The sequence below is a fragment of the Podarcis tiliguerta genome (assembly GCF_965153285.1).
Source record: "Podarcis tiliguerta genome assembly, chromosome: 13".
In the NCBI taxonomy this organism is placed as follows: Eukaryota; Metazoa; Chordata; class Lepidosauria; order Squamata; family Lacertidae; genus Podarcis; species Podarcis tiliguerta.
In genome coordinates, this window is record NC_139546.1 from 9136314 (window position 1) to 9153309 (window position 16996).

The following is a 16996-nucleotide window of genomic DNA, read 5'->3' on the forward strand; positions in this document are numbered from 1 at the left end:
TCGGTTTCTAATAATAATAGTAGTAGTAGTAATAGTAGTAGTAGTAGTAGTAGTAATATCACGCCCTCGATTCTTGAATTTTTGGCGTTCATTATTTGGAGTTTTGGAGACTGGATTCTGCGTCCCCAACATCCCTAGTTCGTGAGAAACAATTCAGTTGTTTTGCTGGTGACATTTCTAATTTTGGGGAATTCAGCGCCTTTTTATCTCCCGCCGCATGTAGCAGTCGCCTTCAGATGTTTAGCTCTACAGCTCTCCCAGGTGTCTATCTTTTAATTAACGAACGAAATAAAATTAGAATCGGCGAGGGAGAATATATTACGAAATCTTGCAGAGCAGAAAGCACCTGAAGAGTACCGTTTTGATCAGAATTCATCCACGAGGTACAGATGCCTCATTAATCATCATTAACAATGAATTAAATAGCACTCCCTTGGCTGGATATCCAAGAAACACGTGGTTTTGAAAACCTGCTTTCAATTGCGAGTCAACAGGTGTGCATAAAGAAAATTACCTGATTTTTTTAAAAAAGAAATTACTTGATGAAATTGCATCGTACGCGGACGACGACGCACTGGTGCCTTGAACACTTTTTAAAAATATATATACATTTTTAAGTAATCGTTTCGATTTCCCTGAACCATTCAGAAGAGATATCTGTGCATTTACGATATTTTGGTTCCACCCTGAGATCAGAAGAGGCCGTTTCTCAGGGTGAGATCCTATACATCACGAGGCACTTACGTGAGAGTAAATCCCATTGTACTTCATGGGACACCCTTCCAAGAAACCATGAGCAGAACTGCGTGTTAATTCCTGATCTGAGATTGCCTTGAATACACAATCCTGTCCGAACTATTTATGATGTAGTTGACCACTATTTTCCTCTCCCATTTTTATTGGTGCGTAAAAGGCAGTTCTGAAGCTTTTCTGCCACTCAAAATTTGCATCCTTTAGAGCCTCGCCACACCGGACTCGCAGGGCTAATGGGCCGAGAACGGTAACGCAATGGCAAACTTTCGAAGATAAATGGCTTTCTACCCACAGCACTCAGTTTAAAATTCCCCCTTTTTATTTATGGCGCTATTGTCGCGAAAAGCATAATTTTCAAAGTGTCCTTTTTTAAAAAAAACCAACTACCATGCAAATTATCCGATCAACGATTTTGGAGCCACCTTTTCTGCAGGGAGGAAAATAAATCGGTTGCAAAGAGAGAGAGAGAGAAAATAATAATATTTCATCCCTGCCGTTCAGGGGCGGATGCTATAAAATAAAATAAAAATATTCTCCTGCGGACGCGCCTTCGTTGCAGCCTACTTTAAAGTTTATTCGTAGACACTTGAAAGCCTCATTCTGAGCACAACGGTGGCTCGAAAAGCAATTTCTATTTAAATCACCGAGGCTTGTATCCAAATCTCCCTCCTTTATATATATGTGTGTGTGTGTGTGAAAAAATTCAGGGCAGTGGAGCGGGAGGAAAATCTGAGGCTCTGATCCAGCCAGAATTAAATAAACCCTGGTAGCAAAAAGGCCCATTCGCTGCCTTGAAGCCGAGAAAACGAGCGCGCGTAAAACTGCGGTGCGCTTTTCTCGTATCGAAAGCCAAGATAGTTTATTTTACTGCAGTCCCTTCTCCGCCCCCCAACATATACAAATGCCCTTCGGATTTATCAGGACAATGTTTTTTGGCTTTTTTCCCCCTTCGTGGCGTGGCCTTTTATGCTAGCTAGGCAATTTTTTAGTAAGAAGCATCCCTTGTAAAAATAAAATTAAAAATTCCCAAAGTGAAATATGGTGTAAGGAAGCACGAGAACGAATAAATATGCTAAAGTCAACTCTTTTTAATGCAACGGACATTTTTCTCACGGAGGATAGTGCTCTAACTTTCGGTCGACACATTTAATGCTAAGGAATTACTAGTGTGTGTTGCTGTTTATTAATAAGCCCTGGCGATCGCGGTGGAGGAGCGGGGTGCGCGGAAGGGAGACGGGCTGGTCCCATTTCAGAGCTTTAATTCGGAGGAGTTGGCTTCGGGGTGCGTTCCCATAACCACGAGCCCCCTACAGGCATCCGACGCGCGCTACAACTTGGCCAGAAGCCCAATGTAAACGGGGTGAAACTAGACGTGCGTCTTTGTGCATCTTAGTTTGGGTTAGGAGAAGAGGAAACCGGTGCGCCTTTTCTGTTCCAAAAAGGAGGATAAACTCCGGGCCTTTTCAACTATTACGCACAGGCAGAGTCCAGCGCGCTTCGCTTCGTGGTGAATATGGGCTGGTTCACACGTGATTTGGCACAGTTCTCGGTGAGTGGAAGCTGAATGCGTGGGCCTTGCTCAGCTTTGCCTCTGCGGTGACATCAGGTGATGTGAAAGTTGGTCCGAGATCCACGAAAACAAAGGGGATTATTAAACCAGTCCTTAACTATTGCGAACTCAAGTTTGCATTCCCTCCCCCCGATTTCTCTAAGATTTACTATTTCCAAGTGTATCCTTGTTGTTGTTGTTAAGTTGTTTAGTCGTGTCAGACTCTTCGTGACCCCCTGGACCAGAGCACGCCAGGCACTCCTGTCTCCCACTGCCTCCCGCAGTTTGGTCAAACTCATGCTGGTAGCTTCGAGAACACTGTCCAACCAACTCGTCCTCTGTCGTCCCCTTCTCCTTGTGCCCTCCATCTTTCCCAACATCAGGGTCTTTTCCAGGGAGTCTTCTCTTCTCATGAGGTGGCCAAAATATTGGAGCCTCGGCTTCAGGATCTGTCCTTCCAGTGAGCACTCAGGGCTGATTTCCTTCAAAATGGATAGGTCTGATCTACTTGCAGTTCACGGGACTCTCAAGAGTGTGTCCTTAGGACTCCTTAAAGGTAAAGGTAAAGGAATCCCTGACCATTAGGTCCAGTCATGGCCGACTCTGGGGTTGCGGCGCTCATCTCGCTTTACTGGCCGAGGGAGCCGGCGTACAGCTTCCGGGTCATGTGGCCAGCAGAACTAAGCCGCTTCTGGTGAACCAGAGCAGCGCACGGAAACGCCGTTTACATTCCTGCCAGAGCGGTACCTATTTATCTACTTGCACTTTGACGTGCTTTCGAACTGCTAGGTTGGCAGGAGCAGGGACCGAGCAATGGGAGCTCACCTCGTCGCGGGGATTCGAACCGCCGACCTTCTGATCGGCAAGTCCTAGGCTCTGTGGTTTAACCCACAGCGCCCCCCGCGTCCCTTTTAGAACTCCTTAGGTGTACACTTAAGCAAGACCAGGCATAGGCAAATTCGGCCCTCCAGATGTTGAGGGACTACAACTCCCATAATTCCTAGTTAACAGGACCAGTGGTCAGGGATGAAGGGAATTGTAGTCCCAAAACATCTGGAGGGCCAAGTTTGCCTATTCCTGAGCAAGCCCATAATGCTTGTAAACTGAGTGCAAGCAAGGTGCTGGCTGATTTAAATCTCTGAATCTATCAGCTTGCTTCCTCAAAAAATTACATATCAGCAGTGTTTTGGCTTTGCTTTTTTAATACTGAGATTGCAATCTCAGGCAGTTTATAATACCAATTTCATTAAATATCCTTCCACTTTATGTTCTCTTTAAACACCTGGTCTTTAGGCTTGTTAAAAGATAAAGAAAGAAAGCATCAGGTAAAAAACAGTATAGGCAGGCACTCGATGGTGATGATAATAATAATAAAAATAGTGTCTGGCATTTATATCATACTGTGTCTAAAGTGGTCATATGCGCCTTACTTGAGGAATCCTTGCAACAATCCTGTAAGGTGAATCAGTATTATGCCCATTTGCAGATTGGGCACTGAGAGACAGTGACAGGAACTACTGTATTTTTTCGTGTATAACATGCTCCCTTGTATAAGACGACCCCTATTTTGGGGGGAACCCAAATTAAGGAAATGGGGGGGGGATTGCCCAGAGTTGTTAAGCTTTTTTTTTGGGGGGGGTGCCGACAATCACTCACCCGCCTGACTGCTAATCATACACTTCGCCAAAGCCACCAATCGCCTGCCCACTCACTGCCAGCAGCCGCCCATCGCCCGCCCAATTCCCACAGCAGCAGCCAATCACCCGCCCAATCGCCGCTGACAATCTCCTGCTCGCGGCTGCCACCAATTGCTCGTCCCCCTTCTGCATTATCCATGTATGAGATATCCATTTCTAACTTTTTAAATACAGTGGCTTCGTTTCAAACCACCCCCCTTCCCTATTTCTTTTTTTTTTTTAAAGCACGATCTGCTTTTTGCCCCGGGGCAATTTGGCTCCAGGGACCACACATTCGCTTCATAAGACGCACAGACATTTCCCCTTACTTTTTAGGAGGAAAAAAGTGCGTCTTATGGAGCAAAAAATACGGTATTTACCCTGAGACCTGCCATGGCCCAGAAATTCAGAAGCAGAGTGATCCTTCAGTTGGAGCCAGAATGATATAATGCTTAGAGAGGTGGACTGGGAAGGACTGGGAGATGCCCACGTTCAAGTCCGGTCATCATTTCTCTCAGCCTTGCCTACCTTGCAAGATGGTTGTGAGGATGAAATAGGGGAGAGAACCATACTCACCACTTTGAGCTCCTCAGAAGAAAGCTTAATATAAATAAATCTGAGTCCAGGGGCAGGGGAGAAGGAAAAGGCCTCTGTGCATTTGTGTGTCAGTCATTGGGAAGCAAGGGACGCGGGTGGCGCTGTGGGTAAAAGCCTCAGTGCCTAGAGCTTGCCGATCGAAAGGTCGGCGGTTCGAATCCCTGTGGCGGGGTGCGCTCCCGTTGTTCGGTCCCAGCGCCTGCCAACCTAGCAGTTCGAAAGCACCCCCGGGGCAAGTAGATAAATAGGGACCGCTTACTAGCGGGAAGGTAAACGGCGTTTCCGTGTGCGGCTCTGGCTCGCCAGAGCAGCGATGTCACGCTGGCCACGTGACCTGGAAGTGTCTTCGGACAGCGCTGGCCCTTGGCCTCTTTGAGTGAGATGGGCGCACAACCCTAGAGTCTGTCAAGACTGGCCCGTATGGGCAGGGGTACCTTTACCTTTACCTTTACATTGGGAAGCAAGATGAAACATCCCAGGCATCCTGGGTGATGAAGGGCTGGGTTGTCGTTTAGGGGCTTCTGTTCGGGGACAGAGTGCTCTAGCTGTTATTTATAGTTTTGCGTACCTCTCTTTTTTAGCATCTCCACTCCCATTGTTCTGCCTGGACACTGAGGTCCAGCACCGAGGGCCTTCTGGTGGTTCCCTCGCTGCAAGAAGCCAAGTTACAGGGAACCAGGCAGAGGGCCTTCTCGGTGGTGGCGCCCTCCCTGTGGAACACCCTCCCACCAGATGTCAAAGAGAAGAACAACTACCAGACTTTTAGAAGACATCTGAAGGCAGCCCTGTATAGGGAAGCTTTTAATGTTTGATGTATTACTGTTAAGTTGTGGGTGAACATATCAGACGACACAGCGATTCTTCAAACAGCTCTTGTTTATTCACAGGCCAGAAAAGAACTGAACTGAAGGGTTCGGCCAGCCTGCTTATATAGAGCTCCACTACAACACAACAGTAGCAACTTTCTGTAACTATCCAATCACTGAACGTCGCTTTCAATGCCTTATTTGCATATGTGGACCTGAGTGAAAACTATCTACAGTACCCCCCTGCCAGCCCAGGGTGAGAACTTCAGTACATAATAATTACAGTATTTTAATATTTTTTTGGAAGCCGCCCAGAGTGTCTAGAAGCCCAGCCAGATGGGCGGGGTATAAATAATAAATTATTATTATTATTATTATTATTATTATTATTATTATTATTATTATCTTACTATGTTTTATGCGGAAATCCCCCAGAAATTGTTCAGTTTGGTTGTGTGCTTTCTTAGGTTTTATTTATTGTACGTGACGACTTTTGCTACGTTTGTAATTACGTAATTTTTTTCCATGTTGTATCCGCCTCAGGCATGGGAAGGGACCATACAAATAAAATGATGAATGGATGGATGTAGCCTTGCCCAGTAAGGGATTCTAAAATGTTGAAAGTGTTGTAGAAATATTGTTAGCTGCCTTGAGAACTTCAATTTGCAAGCGAGGGAGGGGGGATATCTCAACTAAATAGGTTCCAACATCTCAAAAGACCAAAAAAGACTGTTTATGTATGCGACATCAGCTGCAAGGATGCTACTAGACCAAAGATGGAAAGAACCAACAGTTCCAACTAGGGAAGAATGGGAGGCCAAACTGCTGAGCTATGCTGAAATGGCAAAACTGACTGGGAGACTCAGGAATCAAGAATATAAGGACTTTTAAAAAGAATGGGGGAAATTCATAACTTGCTTAGGAGACGATTGTAAACAAGTAAAAACGTTAGCTGGACTTTAAAAATAACTTGTAAAGAAACGAAAGGTGTGGATAATTTAGAGAGGTGAAAAACTACATAATGATATGTAGTTTTAGAAAAATTATTTTAAGGGCCCACGCAGGAGACCGGAGGGAAGTGACGAGATTCAGAGAATCTCATATATGGATATGTTAAAAGTTTTTTTTCCCCCTTTGTTATTTTGAATTTGTTTTTGTAAAAAAAATAATTAAAAAAATATTTTTAACAAATATATCTCAAATAAATAAATAAATAAGACAGGTCAGCAGCTCACTTTTTGCTCTGGGGCACTTTGGGGAGAAAGGGGGGATGGCGAATCCCATGACTGCCCCCCCCCCCGCAAAATCCCTGCAGGAAAGTCCTGTTTCTGCAGCCGCCCCTCTGCAAATCTTCTGCCCTCTTTTGCATCTTAAGTGGTAGCAGAGAAACAGATATCCTTGGGGTGGATTTGGCTTGAGAGACTCTGATTGCTGACTGTCTCTGATAGTAGATTATATACACGAATGGAGTGGCTGAGAATTGTGCCTGCAGGTAAAAGTAGGGTGTCTGATCGTTATTTTTAACAGACCCCCCCACCCCTCTACCTTTTACAGTGGCCTGGTATTCAGATGCAGCTTCTTCTTGGCTTGAAGACGAGCAGGAGGGGGTGGAATTCCACCTGCTTAAGCTATGCAGATCAGATGTATTAAAGGCAGGGATACAAAAAACAGCTAACAGTAGAGGCAATCCCTGACAGATAAAAAATTAAAAAAGTGTCCAGTAGCATCTTAGAGACCAACTATGTGTCTCTCTCTCTTTTTTTTATAAATATTTTATTCGTTTTTGCATAAAAGACAACAAAGCAAAACAAAAGCAACAAACAATACACCAAAAACATACAGAATTACACAAACATAACATACTACAAACAACAGAAATAAAAACAATCTTATCTTCATATTGATCTTGCATTAACTTGTTTCTCTGACTTCCCCGAGTCTCCCTTCCCTGTATTCCAATTCATACAATTAAACAACAAATCCCTTCCCTCTGTCATAATTAACCTCCTTTCTGATTTGAATGTCTTAATATAGCTTATTCAATGCTTAGAACTTAAGATGTTGGGTCTTCTGATCCTTAAAATTTTACTCCAATAACCTTATACATTCAATCTGATGTTATTTTAACATTCATTAATCTTGTAGTGTTTCTGTAAATAGTCTTTAAATTTCTTCCAATCTTCCTCCACCGTCTCTTCACCCTGGTCTCTGATTCTGCCAGTCATTTCTGCGGATTCCATATAGTCCATGACTTTCATCTGCCATTCCTCCAGCGTGGGTAATTCTTGTGTCTTCCAATACTTTGCAATAAGTATTCTTGCTGCTGTTGTGGCGTACATAAAAAATATCCTGTCTTTCATACGTACCTCTTGGTTGACCATGCCCAGGAGAAAGGCCTCCGGTTTCTTCGGGAATGTGTATTTAAATACTTTCTTCAGTTCATTATAGATCATCTCCCAAAAGGAGACCAACTATGTGTCTCTGAAGAAGTGTACATGCACACGAAAGCTTATACTCAGAACAAACTTAGTTGGTCTCTAAGGTGTTACTGGACAATTTTTTAATTTATTTCGACTGCGTCAGAGCAACACGGCTACCTACCTGAATCTTGACAGATAAATATTAGACCATGCACACACATACACAGCTTGGCTATGAACTTTTTATCCAAAGCGGGCAAACAGAAAAGTTTGCAAACCATTGAATTTATTAAAAGATAACAAGCTCTTGGTTGAAACTGAAGAAAGACCATTCTTCGGGAAGGCCAGTATTTGTCAAGACAATCTCTCCAGATTAAATCTTCTGGGGATGTTCAGCCTTTGGGCGTGTTTTTTGTGTGTGTTTTTTTAAAGCCAATTAGGATATCAGAGATCATGATCAGCTGATATGGACTATTTGCCATGAGTGCTTGAGGTGAAGAGACCATTGCGAGGTTTTCAATTATAGAAAGGTTTAAACTCTGGTTCAGTAGCTCAGTTGCGGGAGAGCCCATTGTTTGATCTTCTAGAAATTATCCATTTTAGCAGATTAAAGGATTTGCTTCTATTTCGCCCCACCTACGAAATCTGGGTGGTGGTCCAGTTCTTAACAGATAGAAGAGGTATATCACAGTGTCTAATTAAAATATATATATAACCACACAGCGGGGAGAGGAAAAAAAGCAATTGAGGCATCAACTTCACTTCTGGGGAAATTCACGTTGATTGCTCCCCTTTGATGCTGTTTAATTGCTTTACTTATTGTTCCCCTTTATACCACAGATCAAACCAGCTGCTCCTCTCTCACCTTTCAGCCTTTTATATTCCGAGAATGACTTCAAACCTTCAGCTTGTGAAATCATAAATGTAAATTCTCTGCTGAAATCGCCTGACTTTCATGAGGTCTCAGATTATCCTCAGCACCTGCCCTTTGGCATACCTATTTGAACCTATTAGTTAGCGGGTGAATCACTGAAACAGAAGAGTTGGAAGGGACCCAAAGCAACATCTAGACCGACCGCCAGCAATGCAGGAATCACAGCGAATCTCACAGCCTTGACCTGCCCAGTGCCAGGACTTCATTGGAGAAATTTCCATGTTTTCCAAGTTCCCTCATGAGCCATAGAAACATGTGTAGAGTGGTTTACAAGTTCATGCAAGCGTTGCAGGCAACATTAGACTGCACCATTCATGGTGGCCACATGTGAATTATGTAGTCAAGGGGTGGGGAAGTTGTCCAGCAATATACGCTGGATCACAACTCTCATCAGCCCTAGTTAGCTTGCCCAAAGGTCAGGGATGATGAGACTTGTAGTCAAACAATTATTTTGAGGGTCGCAGTTCCCAATCAGGAGGAGAGATAAAGGACGCTAGCGATAAAGGAGACTGCCTGGGAGGGCAGAGGTAAAAGCACATGGATCCTCAGGATTTTTGCGTTGGGTCACCCCAAATTCAACATCAGATCACATAGCATGTCCATGGCTATAGCCTGCACCAAAAAAATCACACATCCACTGTTTCATGCGGCCGCAATGGCGCAAAAACGTGGTTACAAAGCATGGATCCACATGGATCCTCAGGATTTTTGCATTGGGTCACCCCAAATTCACCATCAGATCACATTGCATGTCCATGGCTACAGCCTGCACCAAAACACACACACACACACTGTCGCCTGGGGCCGCAATGGTGCAAAAACGTGGTTACAAAGCACGATTCTGCCTCTTGGTGCGAGATGGAGAGGACAGTAGTGCAGAGTGGAACAAGATGTGTTTACAGGCAGTTTGCGGAACAATGAATATGCTTTAATTCTACAACTGCCAAGTTAGGGCAAGGATAGGTAACTGGAATACCTAACCTTGTTTTACAGCGCCCCAATTCAGCTACCATATGAAGAACAGCTGCCACGTTCTGAGTTAGCTCAGCCTACAGTCGGGTAGACCTTTCAGTTTTGGCTTTTGATCAGTTTCTAATTTTTCCAAAGTTAAATTCACTTATTTCTGTACCAGTTCGCACCTGTTGTCCCTCAGTGACACAGGAGATTGTCTTCATTAATATGGCCGGTTGCTCCAGACAAATCAAATCAAATTTTATTAAACGGTCACAGACCAGATTAACTCGTACAGCTAGTCAGCGAAACATAACACCAGAAAAAACAAAGGACAATTTCAATACAGATTAGGCCGTAACAGCAATTTAAAATTAGGCAGCATGAGCAGAATTAAGTATTTGCCTGCATATTGACATTGGAAAGCTCTTGTTTCATGCGCCTAATAGCGGCTACGCAGAATTTAGCAACACTGATCGTAATTTCAGGAACCTTATCTTCTACCAAGGCTCTCATACGTTGTAGTTCTGGTTCATTTTTAAGCTTTTGTAGAACTGGGGCAATAAAGGTCAGGCGTAGATCCTCGTAGTAACTACAGTGCAGCAATACATGCAGACTTGTTTCCACTTCCGATGAGCCACATGGGCAAACACGTGACTCATATGGTTTGCCCTCATATCTGCCTAGCAGCAGGGCAGAGGGCAGAACGTTAAATCTGGCCAGGGTGAAGGAGTGCTCCAGACAAGTATCTCACCACATAGAAACATCCCTGTCATGGGTTCCAAATCCCTGGAGCCCTGGGTGCCTGAGCACCCACAAAATTCCCCGCAAAGGGGCCAGGCACCCACGAATTTCAGTGCCAGGGCCTTGCACGCTGCATGGTACCCATGATCCCTGTGGCACTTCTGATGCCTGTGAAGTCTGATTTAAAGTAAGCAGCTATAACAGATGTTATTGCTCTTTGCTAGCCATTATTGTTGCTGTATGCAGTAGTATCTTGGATCTCTCAGGCCTTGAACATTTTGGCTCCCAAAACCAGTGTGGTGTAGTGGTTAAGAGCAGTGGACTCATAATCTGGTGAACCGGGTTCGCTTCCCTGCTCCTCCACATGCAGCTGCTGGGTGACCTTGGGCCAGTCACACTTCTCTGAAGTCCCTCAGCACCACTCACCTCACAGAGTGTTTGTTGTGGGGGAGGAAGGGAAAGGAGATTGTTAGCCACTTTGAGACTCCTTAGAAAACAGTCAAGAAAAACAATACATGAATTCAACAAACAATACAACAATACAACATAAAAAACAGAAAACAAAAACACACATCCAAATTTTATATCTATAACTTTCATTAGCTTATTTCCTCGACTTCCTCACACCTCCCTTTTTTGTATTCTGGTTCAAATTAACTGGTTCAACAATCCTTTCCCTCTTCTTCAATTTTTGCTCTATAATTTATCCTAACACAATTTAACTTTAAATTTTCCACTTTATCACATTAACCCTTAATATTCATATAATTCTTAATAACACTTCTGCTAAAACCATGTATCTTCATTCCAATATTCTTCTAACATTCATTAATTTTGCAATATTTCTGTAAATATAGTTTAATTTTTTTCCAATCTTCTTCCATCGACTCTTCTCCCTGGTCTTGGATTCTGCCGGTCATTTCCGCCATTTCCATGTAGTCCATCAGTTTCATCTGCCATTCTTCCCGGGTGGGTAATTCTTGTGTCTTCCAATACTTTGCGATGAGTATTCTTGCTGCTGTTGTAGCATACATAAAAAAGGTTCTATCTTTCTTTAATACCGATTGGCCGACCACGCCCAGGAGAAAGGCCTCTAGTTTCTTCAGAAAGGTATATTTAAATACCTTTTTCATTTAATTATATATCATTTCCCAGAAGGTCTTAATCCTTGGGCACGTCCACCAAAGATGAAAGAAGGTACCTTCCACTTCTTTACATTTCCAGCATTTATTGTCGGTGTCTCATTTAAACCAGCTTGCCTTGTCTGCATCAGACGGTCAGGTATCCGTGGCTCGTGAATGCACCACGCTTGAATCGGAACCCAGTTTAAGCAAGACGACAGGAGGGGACAATTTATCATATGTGATGGGATTGTAAGCTAATTGGGAAATGATATATAATGAATTGAAGAAAATGTTCCATTTAACATTTGTTTAAAAACCTGAAGCATTTTTATTAGGGATTGTTGGGAAAGATCTGCCAAAAAAGCTGAAAAACATCTTCATGTATGTGACAACGGCCGTGAGAGTTGTAATAGCACAAGGATGGAAGACTGAAGAAATCCCAACTAAAGAATCATGGCAAGAAAAATTGACGGACTATGCAGAACTGGCAAAACTGACATATAAGCTACGGGACAAGGATAACTGTGACCTTAAAGATGAATGCCCCTTCATGGATCACTGCCTTGCCGTGGCGAAGGGGCTTGAAGAACTCAGAGAAGTTATGAACTATGCCGAGCAGGGCACCCAAGATGAACAGGTCATAGTGGAGAGTTTTGACCAAACGTGATCCACCTGGAGCAGAAATCGGCAAGCCACTCCAGTATCCCTGCCAAGAAAACTCCATGGACAAAGACAACAGGCATATAAAAGTTATGACGCTGGAAGATGAGCCCCTCAGGTCGGAAGGCGTCCAACATGCTACTGGGGAAGAGCGGAGGACAAGTACAAGTAGATCCAGAGCTGATGAAGCGGCTGGGCCAAAGCCGAAAGGACGCTCAGTTGCGGATATGCATGGAAGCGAAAGGAAAGTCCAATGCTGTAAAGAAAAATATTGCATAGGAACCTGGAATGTAAGAACCATGAACCTCGGTAAGTTGGTGGTGCTGGAGGAAACTCTTGAGAGTCCCATGGACTGCAAGAAGATCAAATGCATCCATTCTTAAGGAAATCAGCCCTGAGTGCTCACTGGAAGGACAGATCGTGAAGCTGAGGCTCCAATACTTTGGCCACCTCATGAGAAGAGAAGACTCCCTGGAAAAGACCCTGATGTTGGGAAAGATGGAGGGCACAAGGAGAAGGGGACGACAGAGGACGAGATGGTTAGACAGTGTTCTCGAAGCTACAAACATGAATCTGACCAAACTGCGGGTGGCAGTGGAAGACAGGAGTGCCTGGCGTGCTCTGGTCCATGGGGTCACGAAGAGTCGGACACGACTGAACAACTAAACAACAACAACAACAAAGATGAATGGGAACCCTTTACAAAGTATTTGAAGACACAACAAAGCGAACTGGACTCTTTGGCTGGCTTTGAATAAACACTCACAAACTTTTTATTGATAATTATTACCGTATTTTTTGCTCTATAAGACTCACTTTTTCCCTCCTAAAAAGTAAGGGGAAATGTGTGTGCGTCTTATGGAGTGAATGCAGGCTGCGCAGCTATACCAGAAGCCAGAACAGCAAGAGGGATTGCTGCTTTCACTGTGTAGCGATCCCTCTTGCTGTTCTGGCTTTTGAGATTCAGAATATTTTTTTCTTGTTTTCTTCCTCCAAAAACTAGGTGCGTCTTGTGGTCTGGTGCATCTTATAGAGCGAAAAATACGGTACTTAAATAGTTTGAGGATCTATACAACTGTGTAACATGCAGAAAACAGCATTTTTAGAGAAATCAAAGACTGGAACTGAAGGAAGTCGGGAGGTGGGTGGGTTCTGTGGGGGGAAGGAGGAAAAAAGGAGGAAAATAAGGATGATATGTTTCTGGATAATATGTTTTGTTTTAATTTTGAATAAAAAAGTAATTAAAAAAAAAGCAAGACGACAGCTGCACAGAGTGCTGCATGGACAACTTTTCACGAAACACTTGGAGGCAACGACGGGATCAATGGGGAAAGCCGAACGCAACGCAAGGAGCCACCTGGACCCGGCTGAGATTGTTCTTTGCTATGGGCGCCCAAACCCGATGCTTAGAATGTTCAGACAGGAATTATAGGTGATTTTCTGCCCGCCTTAAAACTCCCGTTCACACACCTGAATCATAAGTGAGTAATGCTCTTTGATCTAGGCTGGCAGGGACTGACTCCTCTTTTTAAATTAAGGTATTCTAGCGTAAGAACATAAAAAAATAAAATAGCCTGCTGGTTCAGGCTGGTGGCCCGTCTGGTCCAGCACGCACTTCTCACGGAGGCCACGGAGGCCTGTGGGAAACCCGTGAGCGGAATTTGAACAGAAGAGCACCCACCCTTCCATTAACTGGGAGTCAGAAGCATCAATGCCTCCCGCTGTGAAGGCAGAGCACAGCCATCATGGCAAGTACCGTATTTTTCCGTCTATAAGATGCCCCCATGTATGATGAACAACACTTCTTTGACCCAGTTATTTGACACAGAGGGAGAAACCTACAGATACAGGCCAAAGGGCAAACAAGGAGTTCTGTATATTTGGGTTCCAGAGCATTCATCATACATAGAATCATAGAATTGGAAGAGACCACAAGGGCCATCGAGTCCAACCCCCTGCCAAGCAGGAAACACCATCAGAGCACTCCTGACATATGGTTGTCAAGCCTCTGCTTAAAGACCTCCAAAGAAGGAGACTCCACCACACTCCTTGGCAGCAAATTCCACTGTCGAACAGCTCTTACTGTCAGGAAGTTCTTCCTAATGTTTAGGTGGAATCTTCTTTCTTGTAGTTTGGATCCATTGCTCCGTGTCCGCTTCTCTGGAGCAGCAGAAAACAACCTTTCTCCCTCCTCTATGTGACATCATTTCATATATTTGAACATGGCTATCATATCACCCCTTAACCTCCTCTTCTCCAGGCTAAACATGCCCAGCTCCCTTAGCCGTTCCTCATAAGGCATCGTTTCCAGGCCTTTGACCATTTTGGTTGCCCTCCTCTGGACACGTTCCAGTTTGTCAGTGTCCTTCTTGAACTGTGGTGCCCAGAACTGGACACAGTACTCCAGGTGAGGTCTGACCAGAGCAGAATACAGTGGCACTATTACTTCCCTTGATCTAGATGCTATACTCCTATTGATGCAGCCCAGAATTGCATTGGCTTTTTTAGCTGCCGTGTCACATGGATGGTGGATGTATCTCGGGAGGTTCTGGTTTCTCCTTCCTTGGAGACTTTTAAGCAGAGGTTGGATGTCCATCTGTCATGGATGCTTAATAATAATAATAATAATAATAATAATAATAATAATAATAATATATTATTTATACCCCGTCCATCTGGCTGGGCTTCCCCAGCCACCCTGTGCGGCTTCCAACAAAATATTAAAATACCATAATGCATCAAACATTAAAAGCTTCCCTAAACAGGGCTGCCTTCAGATGTCTTCTAAAAGTCTGGTAGTTGTTGTTCTCTTTGACATCTGACGGGAGGGCGTTCCATAGGGCGGGTGCCACTACCGAGAAGGCCCTCTGCCTGGTTCCCTGTAACTTGGCTTCTCACAGTGAGGGAACCGCCAGAAGGCCCTCGGCACTGGACCTCAGCGTCCGAGCAGAATGATGGGGGTGGAGACGCTCCTTCAGATATCCTCAGCTTTAGCTGAGTTTCCCGCATTGTAGGGGGTTGCACTAGAAAGATGACTTTGGGGGGGGGGGTCCCTTCCAGCTTCACGCTTCTATGTTTTACTGCTTCAACAATATTTCATTATGTTCCTATCATTTTACGTAATTGTATTTTGAATAATTATAAAAAATATTAATAATACATGTTCTATTTACAAACAAAACATTTAAATAGCTACTTTTCTACCGGTAGAATGGGGTGGGGGCATGGGCATAACCAGGATTTTTTTGGGGGGGCAGGCTTTTGTTAGGGGGCAGAATTGTATTGATTTTTACTTATGGGGGGGTCAGCTGCCCTCTGCCTACACCCATGGGGGGCACATGAGGAAAACCAGGTTGGAAGGGGGCCACAATCAGAAAAAGGTTGTAAAACACTTCTCTATATGACTCTGGGCCAGTTTGACTCATCCGTCTTCGTCTAAACATTTCAGCAGCTCCCTCACCAAAACTGTAAATAAAAGAGCGAGTTGGCGTTCCCTCCCCCTTGATCCCTCCAGCTGAAATAAGTCTGAATTTAATCCTGATGCATAGCTCTTCTTTGCCCTGTTCCTTCCTTCACCTGTTGACAGGTACTTGCCAGGTTACCTTTGATATCACTGTAACAGCATCTCAGTACTTTGGGCGCCTCTTGGCCTATAATCCTCTCAGAAGTCTCCTTGAGTTTGTAGAGTAACCAGAGAAGGATTTCTTCCTTCCCCACGGTGTAATTTTTTGTTCACACAACAAACAAAGCGCAGAGCAGCAGCAGCAATCACACGGAGTCTACTTCCTCAAAATTCTTGAGAATTTATTCGAACCAAATATCTGAAGAGGTTTGGTTAGAAGCTGGCAGTATGGCATGCAACTAGTCAAGTGGTTTCAATAGAGGACGGCGAAAGTATGCCGAGTTGAAGCAATATTATGTCTGGCCTATTCAATAGTTAGTGGTTTGCTAAATGCTTCACTGGGACACGGGTGGCACTGTGGGTTAAACCACAGAGTCTAGGACTTGCCAATCAGAAGGTCGGCGGTTCGAATCCCCGCGACGGGGTGAGCTCCCGTTGCTCGGTCCCTGCTCCTGCCAACCTAGCAGTTTGAAAGCACGTCAAAAGTGCAAGTAGATAAATAGGTACTGCTCCAGCGGGAAGGTAAACGGCGTTTCCGAGCGCTGCTCTGGTTCGCCAGAAGCGGCTTAGTCATGCTGGTCACATGACCTGGAAGCTCTGAGCTGGCTCCCTCAGCCAGTAAAGCGAGATGAGCGCCGCAACCCCAGAGTCGGCCACGACTGGACCTAAAGGTCAGGGGTCCCTTTACCTTTTTTAAATGCTTCACTAACTCAAACAAACCGACTCATTTCTAGGGCTTAACAGTATGACAGGCAAACGCAATAATAGACGATATGTGACAACAGAGTTATTGAAAGTACCTGAGCTGTATTCCTCACAGCCTGAACACCTCTAGTTTTGCAGTTCAGTCAAGGGATGGGTTCAGAACACTATCTAGTCTTATTTTTATGAGATGAAGTTCAGCGACTGCTGCTTGAGGATGTGGAGAGATGCGGTCTTTCTCTGTCCCCTTTTATAACATCCAACAGAAGCAGACTTCTGTCCCAGAAGTTAATAAGTGCCTCACGGCACAAAGGAACAGTTTGAGACTTCCTCATTGGACTACAAGGATGATAAACTTTGTTGAACCCCAATGGTTACAAGAACTATTAGCTGGTTGCAAATACAGTGGTACCTCAGGTTACATACGCTTCAGGTTACATACGCTTCAGGTTACAGAC

The 16996-nt window shown here is 44.3% G+C and overlaps 1 long non-coding RNA gene across 1 annotated transcript in view; it reads right to left on the minus strand.

Moving 5' to 3' along the window:
- The window catches only part of LOC310661726, a 313777-nt gene that overhangs the window by 137198 nt on the left and 159583 nt on the right, over positions 1–16996 (minus strand). The window lies entirely within an intron of this gene.